The 23,545-nt window shown below is 41.7% G+C and overlaps 1 protein-coding gene across 2 annotated transcripts in view; it reads left to right on the forward strand.

The window, feature by feature from the left end:
- Positions 1–1,786: 1,786 nt before the first annotated feature.
- Positions 1,787–23,545, forward strand: part of LOC137268600 (cationic amino acid transporter 4-like) — a 41,785-nt gene continuing 20,026 nt past the window's right edge. The window contains exon 1 of one of the 2 annotated variants that reach the window (XM_067803171.1): positions 1,787–1,872. The gene's annotated coding sequence lies outside the window, so the exon portion shown is untranslated. Of the gene's footprint in view, positions 1,873–12,949; positions 13,203–23,545 lie in introns of those variants that run through there. The other variant, XM_067803172.1, reaches the window with a different exon arrangement.

Here is a 23,545-nt window from a genome sequence, read left to right on the forward strand (position 1 = left end):
AGTCTACTCGTACCAGATATTCTCTCCTCCTACCTCTATCTATTTACCTACTCGGGCTGTCATTGCGTCTTTGTGAATAAATTCACCTTGCAAATCACTATTTCTCAGATTTCCTACGGTGGTTTGCTATGCAACAGAAACGCGAACGCGAACATTTACGTATGTACACAGAGGAAATCTCACACATTTAGTTAGCGAGTAAACAGTACGTTTGAATCAAGAATCAAGAATACATATCAAAATATACATTGATGTTAGAGCATTCAACAATATTCATTTGGAGGTTTGATTATATAACATCACATACCCGGCGGTTTGATGTTATATATTACATTTCTCCAATACATCTTACAGGGAATGGTTCTATGATGTGTACGGATACGTTTGATTTCCTGATGTGAGTTTGGAACGCTTCATGTTCAGCAAATCTGAATTTCATAAGTGTATTGGGGCGGTGGTTTATCATTGTGGCTAAAGCATTCACTCATCACGCTGAAGACCCGGATTTCAGCAATATTTCAGCAACATCACGGCGGGTAACACAAAAAATCGGCTTCACACATTGTAGCCCATGTGGGAATTCCAACCAGGGTCTCCGGCGTGACGGACGAACGCTTTAATCACCAGACTGCCACCACTTTTGAAAGACATGTGATCATGTCGTCACTGATTTTCAGCGGTCAGTTCATTTTGTGTGCTGTTTCTCCTTAAACGCCCAAATGGAAACCGTTTCAATCGAGTTTGGGAACGCTGTGACTTTATGGTACGTATATTAAAGAGTCGTTTCCTGGTCCTCGTCCAGACGCACCTGTGGAGGGAGAAACGTCATATTCGGACATCGGCGTTTCATATTGACACGTCACACAATAAAATCATCAAAGAAACAAAATTAAAAAACCCAGATGCATACGTTTCACGTGAGTGGAGGATTCTTTCAGTGAAGTTAGATGTACAAACCTTTTACTTGTATGTGTGTATACGTTCATATTTCTCCTTCCGTCAGAGCTTCGAACCTACAAAAACATTTCGCAGTTCATTATTCGCATTTAGACTGAAGTACACAGCAAATTCACGAGGCGGAAAAAAGACACAGTTGGTTACAGCCGACAGGGCGTTGTAAACGTTAAAAGAGTAGTTTACTGTGCCTGTGGTATTTAATTTCCATTTATTAATTTGAAAAAGGGTTGTATGGGAACACCCGAATAGAAGAGGCCAGTGCTTACATGTATTTCATACACGGCGGGATCTCAGTCAAGGACATCTAGTGTCAACATTGCTTTAAGCTGATCACACTTATAACACTGGTTTGCCCCAGGTCATCTGTGTCGGTGGATATCTGAGTTTGGTTAATCTCTGGCATTGACGGTATTTGCTGTATATGGAATGTTACTTTATCTATTCACAACTTGTTTTGCAACCATATGCTGTCAATATCAATGTATAAAGGAAGTGTGTCACGACTCATGTGGCTTATCTGTTGACCATTCCCAACTGGTAAGACGGACCATGACCGCTCAGTAAACCTGTTGGAATAGTCAGTTTACCACGACAACAATTTCAGAACTTTCTCTGCAGATACGTCAAAGAGGACACATTTTATACGTTCCGACTGACAACACAATTTCAAGTGACAACTCGAGCAGTTGGTGTATAAAGATACTACACGCACTGTTTAACAAGACGAATACCACAGCCGTTATGGGTGAATGGCGCTTGAAACGCTCTGTGGCTATATTTAGATTCGTGGACACCTGTTGTGGTTGTATGTATCGGACATAAACACTGCCCCGCCAACAACTGACGACACATATGTGAGGATCGATTCAACTGGGATGTTGGTGGTGAACACGAACGTCAGTATTCTGAAATAAGGTGAGTATAATCTACATTGTCACAACCTTACACTCTCCTGTATATGGCATGTATTCAGTGTCCCAGTTGTGTTCATAAAGCTTCTTAGTCATCATTCAAAGAAGGCTTCATTTCAGTACGGGCATAACACACGCCTGCCTGTGCGTACTGAATGTATATCTTTATGCGTCTATATGTGTTACCGCTGTATGCTTCGTACAGTTATGTCGTTCCGGTCGTGATGAGTGTATGATGCTGGTGTCTGAAAACTTACGCCTTGTCGTTCTTTTGCAAACATGCGATCGGAACAGGAGGTGTACGTTGAAAGTGACGTCTGCTCGAATACTTTGTACGTTGGGTCAAACTGTTGGGTCATCGGTGAAGTGTTTTGGGTGCACAGTAAGCGAACGCGACTCCTTAATCCTTCCCTAACAAACAAGACAGAATGTCAGAATATAAGCCATATAGATTATTAAGTCATTCAAAAGGCTGTGTTAGTGAGAGAATGCAGTCAGTTCTGTTTCGTATTTCTTGTAAAAGCACCTTGTCAGGACTATTTTCTATGATCGTGTGTCCTGTATTGTCTCATCATAAAATATGATGACTTTAAGTGATCCATCATTTATCTGTTAAGGATTGGCTTGTCAAAATCATCTTCTGTGATCTACACACTAGTAATAAAGGCTAGTGGCCTAGTGGCCTATCTGGCCTCTCTATTTTTTTCCCTGAGTAACCTAGCTTTGTCACGATCGGCTAACTGGTCTGGGGTTCGAATCCTGGATGCAACCCGTTCTTGTCTACAAGCGCCGTACCCGTCCCCGGTCAAAGTGATCTGAATCACTTCTCTCCTACGTTTATCTGAACACCCCGACATACAACTGAAGTATTTTATAGTAATAATAAATGTCTCACTTGCTCCTATGGGTACGTTCTGATCTCTTCACGCAGATCAGAAGACTGACCAAACGTACCACTTAGAGCATCTTAGTGGCCATGGGTGAGTTTACGTCGCTTTTGCAGTGTCAAGGTAGAGGATACGGGAAATACATAGTATCCATTTGGGAATCGAACCCGGGTGTTCGGCGTGACAAGCAAACGCTTTAACCACTAGGCTACCCCACTGACCCCTCCCTTCTGACAAGCCACAGCGTTGGTGAGTCTTCACATCCTCCATTAAGTTCCCACTTCGTGGTAGGAGTATCATTCTTACTGAGCTGTGTCTGAATGGGGTAAAGACCCGGAGTTGCTGGTTAGCCAAAACCAGCCTCAATATGCCATTGTCACCAGAAGCCCTTTTGTTGCATTCATCTATATAAATCTATAAAACTATCATATTGGCGATGATGGTGACGACTGTAAAGCCGACGACGATGATTAGTGTTTCTCAAAAATGCGTATACAATCGAAGCTGTGGTATTTGATGCTAGAAGGTGATGTGTTAAAATAGTGTCGGCCACGGAGATGAACCATACCACAGGAGGTTACCTGCCCCTGCGCAGGTGTACGTATAGAGTAAGGTGATGTTGTGTGTGATCTGAGGTAGTATATATGCCTTTACCTTGAATATCTAGTTTGAACGCTGTGAATAACTCCCCCCAAAATAAGAAAAATACACGCATTCTCTGAAAGTTCAACATTTCCAGATGCTTGGTCTGTAATGCTCCTGTTTAGGAATGCTGGGGTAGCCGAGTGGTTAAAGCGTTCGCCCGTCACACCAAAGACCCGAGTTCGATTCCCCACATGGATACAATGTGTGAAGCCCATTTCTGGTCTGCGCCGACGTGATCGATACTTTGCTACCTTAGTGAGTGAGTGAGTTTAGTTTTACGCCGCACTCAGCAATATTACAGCTATATGGCAGCGGTCTGTAAATAATCGAGTCTGGACCAGACAATCCAGTGATCAACAACATGAGCATCGATCTGCGCAATTGGGAATCGATGACATGTGTCAACCAAGCCAGCGAGCCTGACCACCCGATCCCGTTAGTCGCCTCTTACGACAAGCTGAGTCGCCTTTTATGGCAAGCATGGGTTGCTGAGGGCCTATTCCACCCCGGGACCTTCACGGGTCTTGATACCTTAGAAAAATTGTCTTCACTCAACGGTAAATCGGCACTCGATAGAAAATCAGTAACATCTTGGAGAAGCCATTTCTTGGTCTATGGTTCAATAATTCATTATGTCGTATTTACTATCGAACACGCATGTGTATTGTCTCCTTGATAACGGATGCACGCGCGATTTGCTGCGCCGAGTTGGGTTGACGAGTATTGTTTTACGCCGCTTTTTACGGACACGAGAAAACGCTTAAACCGTCAGCCTACCACTCTCGACGAGTTGAGCTCATTGGGGGAAACTATTTGCTCCGATTACGACTTTTTTTCTGAAAGGACAATGTCAGTTACGTCTACCAGTGTAATCAAGTGAGTGAGTGAGTGAGTATAGTTCTACGCCGCCTTTTAGCAATATTCCAGCAATATCACGGCGGGGGACACCAGAAAATGGGCTTCACACATTGTACCCATGTGGGGAATCGAACCCGGGTCTTCGGCGTGACGAGCGAACACTTTAACCACTAGGCTACCCCACCGCCCCCCAGTGTAATCAATGTTCAGTCAATCAATCTGGAGTATTGTTTGGTTTGCGGGTAAAGTCAAATTTACTATCGAGGAACTTATATGGAAAAAATACTTTTAGAATCAGCATTTTGAACATTTCTTTTTTCCGAAACAACAGTTTGAAAAAAAATCAGTAATCCAAGTGAGTGTTAATGAACTGAACCTATTTATTGGAGGAGCTGAAACTGTTCATGTACTTATGACATATTAACCACACACTTAACACCTATTCACGTCAATACAATCTGGTTAGCAGTACCGGACGCGAGCAATACTGTTATGAGTTACCTCCCTTACCCATCGCATCTGTTGTCGAGCAGTATGTCGAGGAGGCATTAGATGAGAGTCAAGTCTCTTCTGGTATTGATCTATTGAGTTGTCATGTTGCTTTGTGCTCAAATTAGCAATTTTAGCGAACGAACGATTTCTGTGGGGAATACGTTTGTTCAGTGAAACAGATTAGTTAAACGCCAGACCCGCGTTGCGTGTTTGTCCAGATGAGTATATGTCCATCTGAACTGATGCTCTATGATGAGATGTCATGGGTCGTTATTACACTTATTTAGCGACGTGCGTGTGCGTGTGCGTGTGCGTGTGCGTGTGTGTGATTGCGTGTTTCGAAGGGTGCCTCTGGGCACCAAACAGAATAATTAGGCTTGCCCTTGTGAAAAGTATGCATGCCCATGCCTCTTGATTATCAAGTTAACTTACGTCATTTCAACAATTACGTCATTTCAATAAATTGTTCATTCTACCATGACTTCAGTAAATACTGGATTGTGATTGGTTAATCAAAGTCATCCAGAGGTATTTATACCTCTGAGTTTCCAACACGTTAAGTATTTGTTTAAAATCTGAATAACACGGTAATGGCTACGCGTTCGGTTTTCAATCAAGTCTGGACCTATCATAATTTCGTTATATACCTCTGATTTCCCAACACAGTATGTTTATCTCCTAAGTATATCAGCAAACCCAAAGACTGCAAGAAATAGAACGTTTTCATTTGTTCTGGATCCATAAACCATGTTATCTATCAAAACAGGATAACCTGTTATCATTATAAGACATATGGTGTGTATCCTTTTCATAATGTTAGACGTGGCGTCATTGAAAATAGTGTGTGTGTGTGTGTGTGTGTGTGTGTGTGTGTGTGTGTGTGTGAGAGAGAGAGAAGGGGGAAAGAGAAGGATCGTTTTAGCTGAAACTCCAAGAGATTTATGAAATAAATGTCAGATCATGGCTAAAACCTGCAAAATGAGTTGAGTGGGCGAGACCACGACCAACTCCCCTACCAACGTTGAAATGAAGCAGCCGCCCGTACTCATGACGGATAACCCAATTGACTGAGACATCCTCCTAACCTCACAACCCCGTCTCACAAGATTAACGCCTAGTGAATAACAAAGTACCCAGAGGAACAGAACGTAATTATTCACTGTCGTGTTGCTAGCATATATCATGATAGGTCCTGATAAGCATTCGTCGACGCCATCATAGTGAACGTAGAGGAGGACAATATGAGGACTTATAGTATATGAGGAGTTTTATAGTTTTATACGACTGAAGCAGATTAAAACATATCACATCCCCACAAGCATTCACCATCCTTAACTGTTTTGTTTTCAGTAATGTTTCACCGGGTACACGGAGGATGCTCAAGTCATTCAATACATTTTGTTTACAAATAGGGTGCTGTGGGGTAGCCTAGTGGGTAAAGCGTTCGCTCGTCACGCCGAAGACCGGGTTCTATTCCCCACATGGGCACAATGTGTGACACAGATTTCTGGAGTACCCTGCTTGATATTGCTGTAAAAATTGCTAAAAGCGGCCTATAACTAAACTCACTCATTCAAGCATGACAGGTTACGTCACACTTGCAGTAAACTTCGGTCATAACGGACCCCGAGGGACTACTATATTTATTTCGTTACAGCAAAAGTTCATTAAACGCATTTCGACTGAAGTGAAATAGCCGGGAGAAATAAAAGAACACCAGTTCGTTATATCCCTTAGCTCGTTACAAAAGTAGTTTACCGCAGTTGGGTAAGCCAGACTGTTTTATATCTTGACTTACACCATGTTTACATCTCATTACTGTCTGGCACTTTATTACTGAAATATTTCTGCATTGATGATGTTACTTAAGTTATCTCATTTCATGACCACCTGGTCTCATCGCTGATTTTAGTGGATTCGAGTACTTTTCACCACTTTGTTTAATTTGTCAGGAACATCTGTTCCCTCGCGTTCCATTTCAGAGAGTCATCGTATGTGAAGTGATGGTGTATTAATACATTCTAGATGTAATCTCCTGGTTAATATGACATTTTAAACCATAAACAAAATAGGCTGAAGCGAATATTCATATCGCTGCTTGCTATGTGTCAGTTTAATGTTGCTACTACCCTTCAACGAACACCCACAACTCGCGTTATAAACAGATGATGGCGACTTGGTCTTGACGTATGACATTTTAAACCATAAACAAAATAGGCTGAAGCGAATATTCATATCGCTGCATGCTATGTGTCAGTTTAATGTTGCTATTACCCTTCAACGAACACCCACAACTCGCGTTATAAACAGATGATGGCGACTTGGTCTTGACGTCTTGAACTTGTGACATCGTTACGAAGGAGCAGTGGAAGCTGATTTGATACCACGTTCATGTATTCCTTGTTACCGTGGAGATTGTTGTGTTGCCATGCTACCACAGTAATGGAAGTAATTAGAATTAGTAATACCTTGACATTCTCCACGTGCTTCCTGACTCTCGATACGACTTCGCCGACGTCTGTTCCAACAGCGGAAGTATCACAACAATCCAAACACATTCCAGATCATTACGAAACATAGTCCTGAAGTGAAAAGACCAACTTGGCAAATACCATCAAATACCGTACTAAAATATGAAAGGGTGGAGTGGGGATTGTCATGCAGGTGTGTGTCTATGTGTGTAGTGTGTACTGTGTGTAATTGTGTTGTGTGTGTGCGCGCGCACATATCTCTACCTGTATACATACTATATACATACACACACACACATGAGTGTATGTGTACGGTTGTATATGTGTATATGTATGTGTATGTGTGTGCGTATGTTTGTATGTGTGCATATATATTCTGCATCAGAAGCACGGTGTTTTGAAGTTATTATCGAATTTAGCACACCTGCATGAGGTAGGTGATGATGATGATGATGATGATGATGATGACCGTGAAGATGATGATGGTGGTGGTGGTGATGATGATGATGGTGGTGGTGGTGTTGAAGAAGGCGTAAGAATAATCAGTAAACTACGGTTATAACGTTCTCAATAAGAGCACCAACTTTAGTTCGTTACGTGTATTTCGACTATACCATACATGAAGTAGGCGGAAAAAGAATCACAGACAGCTTCTAACGGCTGTCAGTTCATTTGAGGCGGGGCAGTGAGGTAGCCTAGTGGTTAAGCGTTCACTCGTCACACCAAGGACCCGGGTTCGGATACCAAATGGGCACAATGTCAGAAAGCCCATTTCCGGTTACCCCACGTGATATTGTTGAAATATTGCTTAAAGAGGCATAAAACTAAACTCACCCAATCACTTTTAGAGGGTTTTTCATGAACGTAGTAACTGTTGTATTGTTCGCTGAAAGGGTTATCCTAAGAGACATCCAAATCCACGACCTTCATAAGTTACCCAGTGATTGTGCTCACTTACTGTGTTATTCATCTTAACGTCGTGTTGGGTTTGGAATATACCACTAATGTGAAAATACTGTACACGCGTTGTAATTGTGTTCTTCGTTCAAATGAATTAATATTTCAGTCAGTGGCGTACCATCTAATCAGTCTGGTTGACATTAATCAAAGGAAAATGATGTTCCGCAGTCTGTTGCCGACTTTCATTAAGGCTGAGAACCCTGTCGGAGTATACTGTAAAGTTGACGCACAATTAATCACACAGTTTGAGATTAACACATACAGTTATAGCACACGCCTAGATGGCACTGGCCCTTGTGTGGTCCTTCTTGAATATTTAAACAATAAAAGGGACGAAACTCTTTCCTATCATTAAACATATCTGACAGGAGTTCTCTGCATGGTACTGATTCCGACTTTCGACTATGCATATGTTTGAGAATCACCTGTTTATCGAATTGTGACGAAAGCAGGTGAAACTGATGCTCATGTTTTAAAATAAATAAATAAATAAATAAATAAATAAATAAATAAATAAATAAATAAAAAAAAGGAAAGGAGAGTTTAAACATAAAAGTCAAAACTCACAAAAAAGCAAGAAATGAAAGAAAATCAAGACAAGAAGTAAATTAACGCAAGGTACCAGTCACAACATGTAATCGATAACCAGGAAAGAATGAGTGAGTGAGTGAGTGAGTTTGGTTTTACGCCGCTTTTAGCAATATTCCAGCGAAATCACGGCGGGGGACACCAGAAAATGGGCCTCACACAGTGTACCCTTGTGGGGAATCGAACCCGGGTCCTCGGCGTGACGAGCGAACGCTTTAACCACTAGACTACCCCACCGCCCCACCAGAAAAGAGAGACGTATGTCTTTGGTAGGGAAGTTCATGGCTTGGCTGTTTGTTCGTTTAACAGTGGTGTCAACATTACATTCGAACAGTTGCTCGTTAGGGCGCCTTGAACCCCTGCGGAGTGGCGTTTGTGCAGCTTGATGCCCATGCTGTTGATCACTGGGCTGTCTGGTCCAGACTCGATTATTTACAAGCCGGCATCTTGCTGGAAACTCACTCACTCACTGCTGACTGAACATAGTTCACTGACCAGGAAATGTGCAACATGTACGTACTAAATAATTCCCACTCTTTCACACACAACGACCTTTTAATATTGAACAACAAACCAAAAGCATTGGTTCGTGAAAACAAACTGAACTGGAACTATCAGATAAACGGTGAACCCTCTGCTGGTGTGAAAGTAACATATGCGAAAAGGTTCTGTTAAATATGATTCTTCAAAGGCATTTAGAAGTTGGCATAGTAATACAGGACACATTTTATGGATAGCAACTTCTTGGATTTATTTTCACGAACGTTTCGGTGCTTATCCTAGCCCCCTCATCAGGTTGAGCTGAACCCATCCTAGCTAGGATAAGCCTCGAAACGTCGTGAAAATAAACCCAAGAAGTTGCTATCCATAAAATTTGTCCTGTGTTCTGTTAAAATGTTTGAGAATTGATATATCACCTCCTCTCTATCGTGTATTTCTTCACATATGACCGACGTGTCATCGTATATGCTTATGACATCAATCACTGGATTGTCTGATCCATATTTTCAGACCTGCGCCATTTAGCTGGAATATCGGCGAGTTTGGAGTTAAATGATGCATTAACAAACACATTGCACAGACAGATTCGCACACTATCAACTGCATGGTGGTGTAGAGCGGGTCCATCGTCTGTCACAAGCGCCGATGTTCCACCCCGCCTTGTCATGCTATAAGACGCTTAAACTGGTACTTGTTGTTACAATGCTGTTGCTACAATGCTGTGCAGCTTGGAGGGTGTGTAATGTGTGAAATGTGTGAAATGTGTTTGAGTAGAGTATTATGTTTAAAAACGGCATTGTATACTACTACGTTTGTGCTATAAAACCCCCAAGCAGTCACTCAACGACACATACATACACACGCCCAGGCACGTCGCGGATGGTAGGGTAGCCTAGTGGTTAAAACGCTCGTCACGCCGAAGACCAGGGTTCGATTCCTCACATGGGTATACTGTTTGATGCCCATTTCTGGCCGTAATATTACTGGCATATTGATACGATACGAGCGGCGAAAAACTAAACTCACTCACTCATGCTTTATAAGTGCAATAACCTATAACCACGTTAGACTTCATCTGATAAAATCACCCCTCCCCCTAACAATCGTTTCAGTATAATGTATACATAAAATGTGACCTTGTAGACTAAATATATGATGAACGCCCAATCAAACACGACTTGAGAAATCATGTTATTTTGATTTGGACCAAAATGGCGAACATAGAGCTAATATTGAATTTTCTGAAATACTGAACTCTTCTGACGATATCTAAATTACTTTAAACGAATGACTGCCTTGATTTATGTGTATTCGAAATGTACAGCTGTCTATATTTGATTGATTTATTCATGGGGGCTTGGCTTGGTTGTTTAACGTTCCACTGAGCAACATTCAGCTATATGGCGGCTGTCTGTAAATAATCGAATCTGGACCAGATAATGCCGTGATCAACAGCATAGGCAATTACGCATCTGAGATGCGGTGACATGTGCCAACCAAGTAAGCGAGCTTGACCACCCGATCCCGTTGGTCACCTCTTACGTACTAGTATTCATAAAGAGACGGTGGCCTAGTTTTGGTTGGACTATCCTCCAGCGTACGCTTGCTAAAAGATGGGATGACCTGTAAATTTGTTTTGAGGAAACAATTACAGATTACTTTAGATATAAATAATGCTTTTGGTTAATTAGCCGAAGACCATAAGTTACAGAGGCGACAAAACAGCTGTTCCTTCGGACTGCAGATCTGCCCGAGACCCGATCTACCGATGTATCCACCATATGTTTCAGTTTTCGATGCGCTATTGATCGTCTTCTGTTACTACAAATGGTTTGTATTGTCTGAGTTTGCAACAAAAACACGAATACTTATGTCAACGCAGTCCGTGTTCGCATAAAATTAGGATTCGATATTGTGCAAAACCTGTTTAACATATTTGTCTCTATATGTCTGCATATTCGTCCTCGAAGCCATCTAGGGCGTAAGGTAGCCTAACGGGACAACATTTAGCATTAACTCGGCTCGAGGACTTTGGTTCGATTCCCCCATGGGTACGGTGTGTTAGGCCCATTCATGGAGGGGTCCTGGGGTGGTTGGCACATGGTGCCCCGTGTCCTTATAGTTTTATACACGACCATTGAAGCTCTCGTAGAAACGGTTGAAATTGAACTGTGCATCCCCCACCCCCTCCCACCCCCTTCCTGAACTGTGGACCCTCCCTTCTCCTTAAAACGCTATATCCACCCCTGCCGTTTCGGATGTTCTCGAGCGTATGCTTTCACCGTTAGACTACCTCACCGCCCCTTATCAAAGTTATGTACATGTTCGCCTTGCAACACAGTCGATGATCCTCTGGTGTTGGTTTCTATAATTAGCATTCCATTCAAAAGGAAATGTAACTAAACGTACTCCCATGAAACAGTGAGTGAGTGAGTGAGTTTAGTTTTACGTCGCACTTAGCAATATTCCAGCTATATGGCGACGGTCTGTAAATAATCGAGTCTGGACCAGACAATCCAGTGATCAACAACATGAGCATCGATCTATGCAATTGGGAACCGAGGACATGTGTCAACCAAGTCAGCAAGCCTGACCACCCGATCCCGTTAGTCGCCTCTTACGACAAGCATAGTCACCTTTTATGGTAAGCATGGGTTGCTGAAGACCTATTCTACCCCGGGACCCATGAAACAGAACGAGTGTTTTTAACGTATACGTGGCATACACTAAACATATACGTAACTGCAACCGTTTTGCGTAAACGTCCAAATGTCTCGTGTGAGTGTTGTTTTAAATGAATATTTTCATATTTCCAACCTGGATTGACATTGTTCACCCTGGCTAAACATCCGATATGGACAACTTGGACAATACAACGAAATAAACCGCACAGATGTCAATCTTAATACACACCTGTGAAAGATTAAACGCTTTAGTACAAGACAAGTAGTCCTAAAAATATAGAAAAATCCAGTAAAAACGATAGTAAAGTTAAGAATACATCAAAGAGGATAAACAGAAAGAAAAAAAACCCAAAACAACCAGATTCGCATTATCGATCCTAAAACATTTTTCTAAAATCGGAGATAGATGGATCACAGAGCTACACAAAAACGATGGCGAAAACACAGGCATTTGTTCCAGCAGAATCCTTCCCCAGTGTAACATTCCAACACTGAAATAAGTTCATTAATTGTTTTTTTCACACCTGTTCTAATTTATTGAATGTATATTTGGATAGGTATGCATGTCAGTTTGTAATGTTGGTTTTTGATGGGGTCGGGGGCTACGGGCGGAACTCTTATTAACTTGGGTCACCTTGTCAACTTGAGCTCACTTGGGGACCGGGGATTTTGAATAGTACTTAAGCAAACGTGTCCACGTGTGTTAACATTAAATTATAACTACGCTTTGGACATTATGCAACGGTTTGGGTGTCATGAACATTGTCAGCTGTCGAACAGAAATGTCACTATTGAAACGCCAACTACCAAACGCAGTGCAATCACCGCTGAAACAAGCCACTATGAAATTGATTCAATTAATGACGTCAGGCTATTCCCTTCTTCCGGAAAGTCCCGGATGATTGATCGATGCACGCGTTTGACACGAGCTCGGTGATATCTACATTTCCTATTGAATGATGGGAACGTTTGCGCTCACCACCTGAACCGGCAGCAGATGAACTGTCGTCTGCTGTGATTTTCTCTCATCCAGCGCAGCGCTTTGTGAATTTCCGAAATAATCCACCATCTTTCTCCATGCACTGTGGTACATAGCACTATAACCAGTTCCTACAGAAAATCGATCCTTTGACGATGAACTCCCTGTTCAGTAAGAAGGCATAGCAACGGTTGTCAGCATAATTTATCGTCTTCTTTCAATGGTTTCCCAAACCGAGTAAGCAGACGACACGAAGCAAGCGACACAAGGTAAGGCGGGAATGTTTCTAGCATTGACTGTGGCCCCATTATAAACTGCAGGCTTTCATACAGGTTAAATGTGGGTTTGATGTCGATGTCAGCGGCTGAATGTGACAACATCAACTGGGCGCCTCATCGAGAGCAAACATATGGTACATTGTTTCTCGTTCCACAGGCATTCAGGCACAAGAAGGTTTAGTGTAGTCAGTTTTCTACTTTAATGCACCATGATTGCAAATATATATCGTGTTTACGTATTCACGTTGCCTTAATACCTGATTGTGTGTGAAATCACTGCTTAATGAGCGGCGTGACACACACGATATTGTGCAACCACACTGTGTTGGTTGATGTACATACGAATTACTCTGAAAATGAGTCTTAGGATATGGATTGGTTCAGTGTCTAAGTAGATCTAATACATATGTTTTTGAGGAAAGTCAGTATCAAACGAATGCTGGAATGCATTGTGACGTGTTTGTATCTCAAACATTTTGACATTTTGACGCTGATATTGCTGATATTATTACTTAATGTCGTAGAACTTGTGTGATTGGGGAGTCAGTGATGTACAAACCACCACCCACCCACCCCCCCACCCCACCCACCCAGAAAAAAAGACACGTGAAATATGCAGTGTAAACATGTCATTCGTGTCTCTCATTTGTGTCAGTTGTGCTATGAAGTCAACTATGGTCGTCAGTCTTAGACACTAGGATATAGTGGAACGTCAGAGGTTCGTAATTTGCAGATATGCGCCGGTTACTTAGCCGTTTGCTCCATGCTACTGGTTCGATTCCCCAGCAGGTTAAACTTTCAATTCGTGAAACATAATTCTACATGTTTATGCAAGATGACTCAAATACCCTGATTCCTTCTATACCCGAATACCATAAATTTTGCCAGAAAACCTCCCTTACCCCAAGACACAGACCACTGGTTCGATTTTCCAACCGGTTAAACTGTCAGTACCTGTTAAATAAATCTTTATGTTCATGCAATGGGACTCGAATGCCATGAAATCTCCTAAGAGCGAATGTTGCCGGAAAACCACCCTTACCCCAAGACGCAGACTACTGGCTCGATTCTCCAACAGGTCAAACTGTTGTTGATAACAACATGAAATTCCTGTTTCTTCATTTCCTTTTAGTCCTACGTTTCAAACATTAGATAAATCATAACAATATGGAAAGAACACAATTAAGTACATCAAGTTGCCTATTTACACATATGCAACGAAATGGCAAACATTTTGGACAATGTAAATTGCAGCACAAACAAATTTCACAAATACAGTGGGCAAAACCTGTATCTTAATTACATACAATAAACAACAAACTTAATGTTTCAAACATCTTTCAAACCATCTTTAAGCCAAAAGAATACCTGTGAACAAAATTTGAGGTACACAAGATCACGGCCATCATCTACGAAATAAATAGTCTGAGTCGGGGAAAATTTGAGGTCAAAGCCAATTTGGAAACAGCCATAAAACCTAAATTGTGAAAAAATATCTTATTAGCTATGGCGCAAGTTAAGAAAATTCATTTACAGCCAAATTTCTCCAGATGAATTGTCAAATAAGTGAGGTTATGGTAAGGCTTACCATAACTATAAACCTCACATGACCTTGCTGCACAAACCACGTGCGATTCGGAACACCCCAGTTTGAAAGTTATCTCCCTTCTTATTAAGGTTAACATAAAATGAACACCTCTTCAAAAATGAAACGTAGCATTAAAAACTATGAAATTGAAATAAACCCTTTAACCATTAATACTAACATATTTTGCAGAATACTGGTGCAACATGACATGGTAAATATTATTAACTAAATTATTTACTTCCTTAACAAACTGAGCTATTATAAGTGAAACAAATATAAATCAATATGTTGATCTTTACAACTTTCAATATGTGTAACATAATTTCATATGTTTAAGCAGTGTGACTCAAATACCTTGAAACACGTACAGGAATAATGTAGTCAGAAAACCACACTTACTATAAAACCGTAGTACCCCTTCCCTTCGTCCCTTTCATGAATACCATGAAATCTCTTACCCGAATAACGTAACTCCTCCCCAACACACAGAAAACAACGGCGGGGTACCCTAGAGTTATATAACGTCAGTTCATCACGCCGAAGACCTGGGTTCGATTCCCAAAGTTGGTATAAAAAATGTCGTAGATGTAGACTCACACAACGAGGCATATGATAAATGAAGGAAGTTTTGGAATCAGTTCTGTAATTCAAGGAAACCTCGTGTATATCCCTAAATCTGTTACCTGAATAACGTAAGCCTTCCCTCACGCACGTGTACAGTTATGAACGGTGGGGTAGCCTAGTGGTTGAAACGTCAGTTCATCACGCCGAAGAACCGAGTTTGATTCCCAACGTGCCCATTTCTGGTATCTCCCCGCCGTGATAGTTTTGAAATATTGCTATGAAGGTGGTAAAAGCAAACGTTAAATGGACGTTGTAAAGGAAGTTCTTTAATTCAAGAATACCGAAGGTCGACAGTAGGGCACCGAAGCCAGCTAAACTGACGAAACAGTGATTTACGATGTGGCTGTCTCTGTTACAGCGAATGTACTATGAGGCTGATATCATACATATCATGAATATTGAGTAACGAATATAATGACATGTCAGTAGCTGATGTATCTTTCAATATATTCAGTGAAACAATTGAATATATTCTTTGGTGTGCCGTAGATCGATGCTCATGTTGTTGATCAATAGAATGTCTGGTCCAGATCCGATTATTTACAGACCGCCGCCATATAGCTGAAATACTGCTGAGTGCGGCGTAAAACTAAACTCACTTACTCACCTACTTTGGTGTGCCTTAATCCATCACGACAATGGCTAGTGAACGTCAAGTTGAAGACTTGAGTTCGATTCCCTTCATGGGTACAATGTCTGAAGTCCTTTCTGGTGTTACCCATCCTGATGTTGGTGAAATATTGACAAAAGAGGCTTAAAACCATACTCACTCACTAAAACAGATAAAAATCAATTAAAAGCAACGTTTTTCAATACATTCCCGAGCAATCTTGTGATTACGAATAACGAGCGGACTTAGGAAGGGATACGGTTGGATTCACCAAATATGATAATGAATCGTAAGAGCCTAGTCTCCGTAACCCATCGTCGTAGAAGTTGACGGTATAATGAGTGAGTGAGCATGGTTTTATCCCAAGTTTAGCAATATTCTAGCAATACAACGGCAGAGGACAGCAGAAATGGGCTTCACACATTGTTTACATGTGGACAATACAGTGACCTGAATACGACAGCATGCGGTGTGGCACGATAATCCCGAGAAAGGTTAAAGTTCGTATATTTATCATATTTCTCTTTAGTGAAGACAGTAGAAGGGGAGAGGAATGAGGACTATGATTTATGGATATAGAATGAGGACTAGTGATGGATGATTGGAGGGGGTGATGTCACAGGCGTTTGTTGTGCCTGTGTGTCATTGTATCGGGACGGCAATCACACAAAATACATACAGCCGATCCATTTAGTGGCATACTGTTACCGGAACATCTGCTATTTACAGTAGTGAGGGTAGTTGTATTACCCTACATTATTACCCGACAGTAGTCAGGACGATGGGGTAGCCTAGTGGTTAACCGTCCGTTCGTCACGCCGTAGGCCCGGGTTTGAATCCCCGCATGGGTACAACGTGTGAAACCCATATCTGGTGTCCCCTGTTGTGATATTGCCTGTAATATTGCTAGAAGCAGCGAAAACCATACCCAATGACTCACCCACTCGGCAACATTCACCATATGTTGGCAGGTATTTGAGAGAGTACTTGTTTTGAATATTGTTATGAAAATATTGTTAATTATGTCAGTTAAGTGAGTTAGCTGTATGCAAGGTAAACACGAATACCGAAGATTATTATCTCATCTCGATATATTATATCAACTGAAAATGAAGCACTTGATTGACATTTACAATATTTCTGATGGTGATGTTTTTTGACGAATCATTAATGTATTATGTCGGGGAATATTTCTGCCATATTCAACTCGCAGCCTTTCCTCAGTTTCTGCAATACATAAGCATCCCCTTCGCAAGATGGATCAAAAGATCCAGGTTTGATTCGGCCTTCAGCAACCCATGGGTTGGTCATGCTGACTTGGTTGCCATATGTCATCGTACCCAATATGCCTAGATCGATGGTCATGATGTTGATCACTGGATTGTGTGGTCCAGACTCGACTATTTACGTTACGGTGATCGATGCTCATGATGTTGATCACTGGATTGTGTGGTCCAGACTCGACTATTTACGTTACGATGATCGATGCTCATGATGTTGATCACTGGATTGTGTGGTCCAGACTCGACTATTTACGTTACGATGATCGATGCTCATGATGTTGATCACTGGGTTATCTGGTCCAGACTCGACTATTTACGTTACGATGATCAATGCTCATGATGTTGATCACTGGATTGTGTGGTCCAGACTCGACTATTTACGTTACGATGATCGATGCTCATGGTGTTGATCACTGGGTTATCTGGTCCAGACTCGACTATTTACGTTACGATGATCGATGCTCATGATGTTGATCACTGAATTGTGTGGTCCAGACTCGACTATTTACGTTACGATGATCGATGCTCATGATGTTGATCACTGGGTTGTCTGATCCAGACTCGATTATTTATAGACCGCGGCAATGTAGCTGGAATATTGCGGCGTTAAACACAACAACCAACCATTATTCGAGAATATAAGAATCTAATATATCTGAAGTGGGTGAAAAAGGCATGCGCTACTGCCATTACCGATATAAAGTGATTCAGTGACTTTCAGAGCTAGTTTTCCCTTTTCGCGTAGCTGAATTAGTTTCAGAGGATAGTCAGGACTGGCACTTTCTTTGCACTTACGTTATATGTTTACTTGAGTTTTCTGTTATAGAATGTTTCTTTATCGAGATAAAATAACACTGTCCACGTGATCAAAAACATGTCAAATACATATTTGTTTCAATGATGATACTGAATAGTTTTGGAAACCCTAGTTCTGTGTCTACACTGTAGTAGAATCGACACTAAAAGATCAATTTATATAAAAGAAATATGGAATGAAACCATACACAGTAGCTCAAAAGGAATTTGTTATAAACTATTAAGCCACTTTCGAACCATGCCGGATTCTCCCTAAACATGTCTCAAACCCAATAATGTGGTTTAGAACCTCTGATCATTATTTACCGGTAGAAACCGGTCACTGGAAAAATATACCTGTACAATTAAGAAAATGCCATTGATGTAATTCTCAAGATATAGCTGACGAGTTCCATCCCCTGTTTGAATGTTCGTATTTCGATAATGTCAGACATCCCTATATTAAAGACTGTTATTGTAAAACCTTATGTCCGCCTGTAAGTACTCTGTGATAAAATCTTTACCACGCATTATACGGATTGTAAATGGAACCGTCAAACTGTAACACATTTTATGTTTATGTCACCTAACTCATCACATGCTACGTATTAACTATTGATATGATTGTAAAATGTACTTGCACCACTGATGGTGGTTTGTTTGAATAAAGAACCTGAAGTGCAGTATAGAACAGGCATTAGTCCTTACTAGCAAACGCTGAACTCCTCCCCTGAACTCCTCACCCGTTGAGAAATTGAGTGAAGCCATTTTCAAGGTGACGGTGAAGCCTATTTCATCTTACCTCACCCTATTTCACCTTACCTCACCCTATTTCATCTTACCTCACCCTATTTCAACTTACCTCACCCTATTTCAACTTACCTCACCCTATTTCACCTCATTTGAAGGGAAGATATGCAAATCGTTATCCATCCGTAGTAGCGCTGTCTGGTAGGATTTTCTTGAACTATATCGCAATGCGTGGCATACTTTGTTTACATTTGCACTCATGCGTGGCATATTTTGGGTTTTTGTTTCCAATTTTCTATATGAAGGTGGTCAGCAAACGGTGGTCGAACAGCAATATCCGCAACTGGCATATGATTACATGCCTCTCACAGATATTTGCTGCTTCAAGACCAATTCTATCCCGGATCTTCACGGGTGATGACAATGCACGTAGTACACTGTACTAGTATTAGGCAATGAGCAAAATTCAGATAATACGAACATACGTTTGTAATGTTTACCCAAAACAACAAAAAGCTCCTGGAGCTCTTCAAGTCACTAGAGCAAGTGTAAACTGATGGTTATCGAATTCATTATCCGTGAGTACCCCTTGAAGACGAATATTACCATTTCTTGCAGTGTGAGTGTCAGTTGAACCATTCCAAAATTAATATTGTTTGCCTCCAGCTCGATGTTCCGGGCCATACCATTGTGCTCTATGTGTTGAATAATACCGTCAGTACAGTTTTATGATCACCACTGAATAGTTCCTATTAAAGTAATTAAAAGTATTGTAGTTCTCTAAAGCATGATGACTTAATAAAAACGTCCAAAAAACGCCCCTATTATCACATCATCGTATGAAACCAGCTGTTACCGACTGGCTTATATGTAACACCAACACTGGAAGAACTTGCTCATACACAGCCAACAGCTGAGAGCGATCAATTATATGTGCGTTGCACGTTTTGTTCATGACTATACACCGGCCAGGCTTTCAGCTGCAGTTGGTCAGTTCTTGTGTGTTTGTTGTTTGGTGTCGAACTCAGTCTGTCAACATTCGAGTCTGGACCAGACAATCCCGTGACTGACATAATGAGCATCGATCCCAGTAGCTGGGGAACGATGGCATGAGTCAACCGAGTCCGCGAGCCTGACCACCCGATCCCACTGTGACTTTTCACGACAAGCATGGGCTGTTGAATATGGACGGATTGAGTGAGTTTGCGAAGCATGCATACGTGGGTTGGTGCGTTGATGGGTGGCTGGGTGAGTGAGTGGTTGAGTGGTGAGTGAGTGAATTCATGAGTTTTGGAAAGGAAAGTCTGAGACTTATTACTTAACAGCTGGGTTGGCCTGGTGGTTAAAGCCTTCACCCGTAAAGCCGAAGACCCAGGTTCAATTCCTCCGATGGGTACAATGTGTGAAGCCCACTGTTGTCCCTCGCCGTGATGTTATTGGAATATTACTAAAGGTGGCGTAAAACCCTACTCCCTCACTCACTTTCTTGGGGTGAGTATCAATTTCTTGGTAACTGGTACTGTTTATTACAGGAATAAAGAGGGTGAATAATGCTCAATCTATATCCTTCAGTAGTTTAATAATGGTCAGGGTTTGTTGCTTGGGAGACGTGTTCACACCCTGGATAAGATGGTAACAGAGCGACCCGTGAAGGTCCGGGGTTGGCCTTCACCAACCAATGCTTGACATAAAAGGCGACTAACGCGATCGGGTGGTCAGACTCGCTGACTTGGTTGACACTGTCAAGATCACAATTATTATAATGTATACAGTAGATGTTGAGTGTTAAATTTGAAGGGTGATAAGTGTGGAGTGAGGACTTGTGAGCGAGGGCAGTGATGCAAGCGTTGAGCTATTGTTCGGATCTGAGGTGTGCAGTAGGAAAGACTATTGTATGTGGCTGGGTAGTAGGCTTGGGGTCAATCATGTAGCTTGGGGGGTATATAAGGTTTGATTTGAAGATTGTGAGTTGGCAACCAGTTGGAAAGTGTATGTGTGTGAGGTTGGCTGTTTTCCCTATATATTCAGCTGGTGTGAGTATTATGATTTTGTGTTATCTTGTGATTGAATTGTTTGTATATGTATTGGAGTTTAGCTTTCACCTTATAATATGTAATATGTGCCATATTATTGCTGAAGTTTGGAATGTGAAAGAATTGTGATTTATAATGAAAGCATTTAGAATGTTCCTAAGCTAGTATGATGGGGTAATAATGATGTTCAGACAACAGTTATGTGTAAAGTACAGTGATAGTGTGGTATATTAAGTACTGTAAAACAGCCCTGTAAACACATTTTGTATGTGTAAAACCCATATGTTGTGTATGTGTAAAGATACCATGTACATGGTGTGCTTTTTGTATTCAGTGTCCGGGGTAGGTGTTGCACCCCGTAAGGCTGTCTCGCCGATCGTGAGAGATCGATATGCCGCTTGTGTATAGCTGAACTGACCTGGGTGTCTGGGGAGCGTGCCGTGCCCCGCCAGTAAGGCTGCACCGTTTGATCATTAGGGATCAAAGTGACATGCCAACCAAGTGTGTGAAGAGTAACACGCAGGGGAAGGACCCCTAATATACCACCGATATCATAAACTGTTTGAACCCCTACATATGGTGACAGGACAACAACATCGATTGTGATGGGAACAGTGAACCATAATAGACTGATTTGTGCTTTCAATGAATGGTTATTGTCGATTCCATCTTTAGTGTGAATAATATAAGTATATGATTTGTGCTGTATTTCTTTAAAGACATTTGTAGTGTTGTGATATTGTGAGTTGATGGGAGCGTTGATATGGCTGTATGTGCGTATATTTGAAGTGTGAAGTATTATGGGCATGCGTGAGTATGCAGGGAAAGAGTACGAGGGTGTTTGATGAGGTGATAATGCAGGTGTGAAGGCAAACTTAAATGGTTTATTGTAAATCAGGTATATTTAGTTAATAAATGGCATTAACTTTTAAATCTGGGGTTTGGTTTTTACTCTAGTATGTGACAGACACTTGTCATCGGTTCCTAATTGCGCAGACCGATGCTCATGTTGTTGATTACTGGATTGTCTGGTCCAGACTGAATATTTACCGATCGCCCCCATATAGCTTGAATAGTGCTGAATGCGTAGAACTAAACTCACTCACTAGCAACACAGCCTCTCTCCACAATACGACCATCTGGCAATTGCTGGGCGAGATATGTGCACTGCCAGATTACCCTGCGTGGTTGTAATGGTGTAAGAGCCGAGACGTGGTGCAGACGTGTAACTTTATTTCAGGAGAGACAGTAATCCAATATTTCAATTGCGAGTTGGTGGTTCTACGTTTGTATATTACTCATAGAATTCCATCTCACAAACTGTTGAACCTCGATCTCACGGGTGTCCGTTCATTGTGATTGGGTACAATGGCGGAAAATGGATAAAATAAGAAAGCAATTTGGTTTGTTTTAGCTTGATACGTAACCTAGAATGGACGGGGCGGGGAAAACCCATTATTTTTCTTTTGATCGTTCTATAGCCGTGTTGAACTCAACTTATGCCCACTATGTTTTAGCGTGATAATACGTGTAATACACATTTTAATCCAATACTACCTGAATTGTTTCTCAATTGCAAAACTCGAAGTTTATGGAATTTGGTTCAATATTCCTGAGCTCTGACGAAAACTTTAGTTACACCATTACCCCGGTTGTCTCGAACTCATATATACTTCATTTCATGGACTCGGGTGTAAAAGACCATGTCTTATTCTTCCACGAGTTTCACCGTCACTCCGTCTTCTCGATCTGAAGTTCGATATAGCCAAGGACGTCGGGATAACGACGTTCGCCGTAGTCAAAGCCTGCGAGAGTCCCCCACCTTGGAGTCAGCTGTGACGTCTCTCCATCAGGCGGCTGACAGAGTATAACATGCTATAACAAACTGTAATGGGCATGATGCGAGTAATTATCACCCCGCTCACCACCACAGTTGACCCTAAGTATACAACTACTACTGATCAATATGCTATAGCGCCATCTGTTTGGGGTTCAGGATATATATATGCATCAGTGTGCGTGCGTGCGTGCGTGCGTGCGTGGATGTGTGTGTACAGATCAATATTCTATAGCATATGCTAGAGTGCCATCTGTTTGGGGGTCAGGACACATATACATATATCGTGAACCCCAAACAGATGGCGCTATAGCATGCTGATCAGTACACACACACACACACACAGACACACACAGACACACACAGACACACAGACAGAGAGAGGCTGGGTGGAAGCTGAGAGGCACAACGTTGTGTACACGTACGTTTAGTGAGTTTTACGCCTCTTATACAGTTATATGGCCACTTGCCGTTCCATGTGATCCTTACTTTTTCCCCTCAATATAGTGTTTAATTTGCCAGTAATATGGCTATGGTTACTGGTCAATGTCGTGATGAGTTAATACGGCCAGCATGGAAAAGGCAGTGAGTGAGTGAGTTTAGTTTTACACCGCACCCAACACTATTGCCGCTACATGGCGGCGGTCTGTAAATAATCGATTCTGGACGAGACAAATCAGGGACAAACATCATGAGTATTGATCTGCACAACTGACACACGATAAGTTGTACAAGTCAGCGAGTCTGACCACCCGATCCCGTTTGTCGCATCTTACTACATTCATGGGTTACTGAAGATCATTTCTACCCCGGA

The sequence above is a fragment of the Haliotis asinina genome, chromosome 16, assembly GCF_037392515.1.
Source record: "Haliotis asinina isolate JCU_RB_2024 chromosome 16, JCU_Hal_asi_v2, whole genome shotgun sequence".
Taxonomy (NCBI): Eukaryota; Metazoa; Mollusca; class Gastropoda; order Lepetellida; family Haliotidae; genus Haliotis; species Haliotis asinina.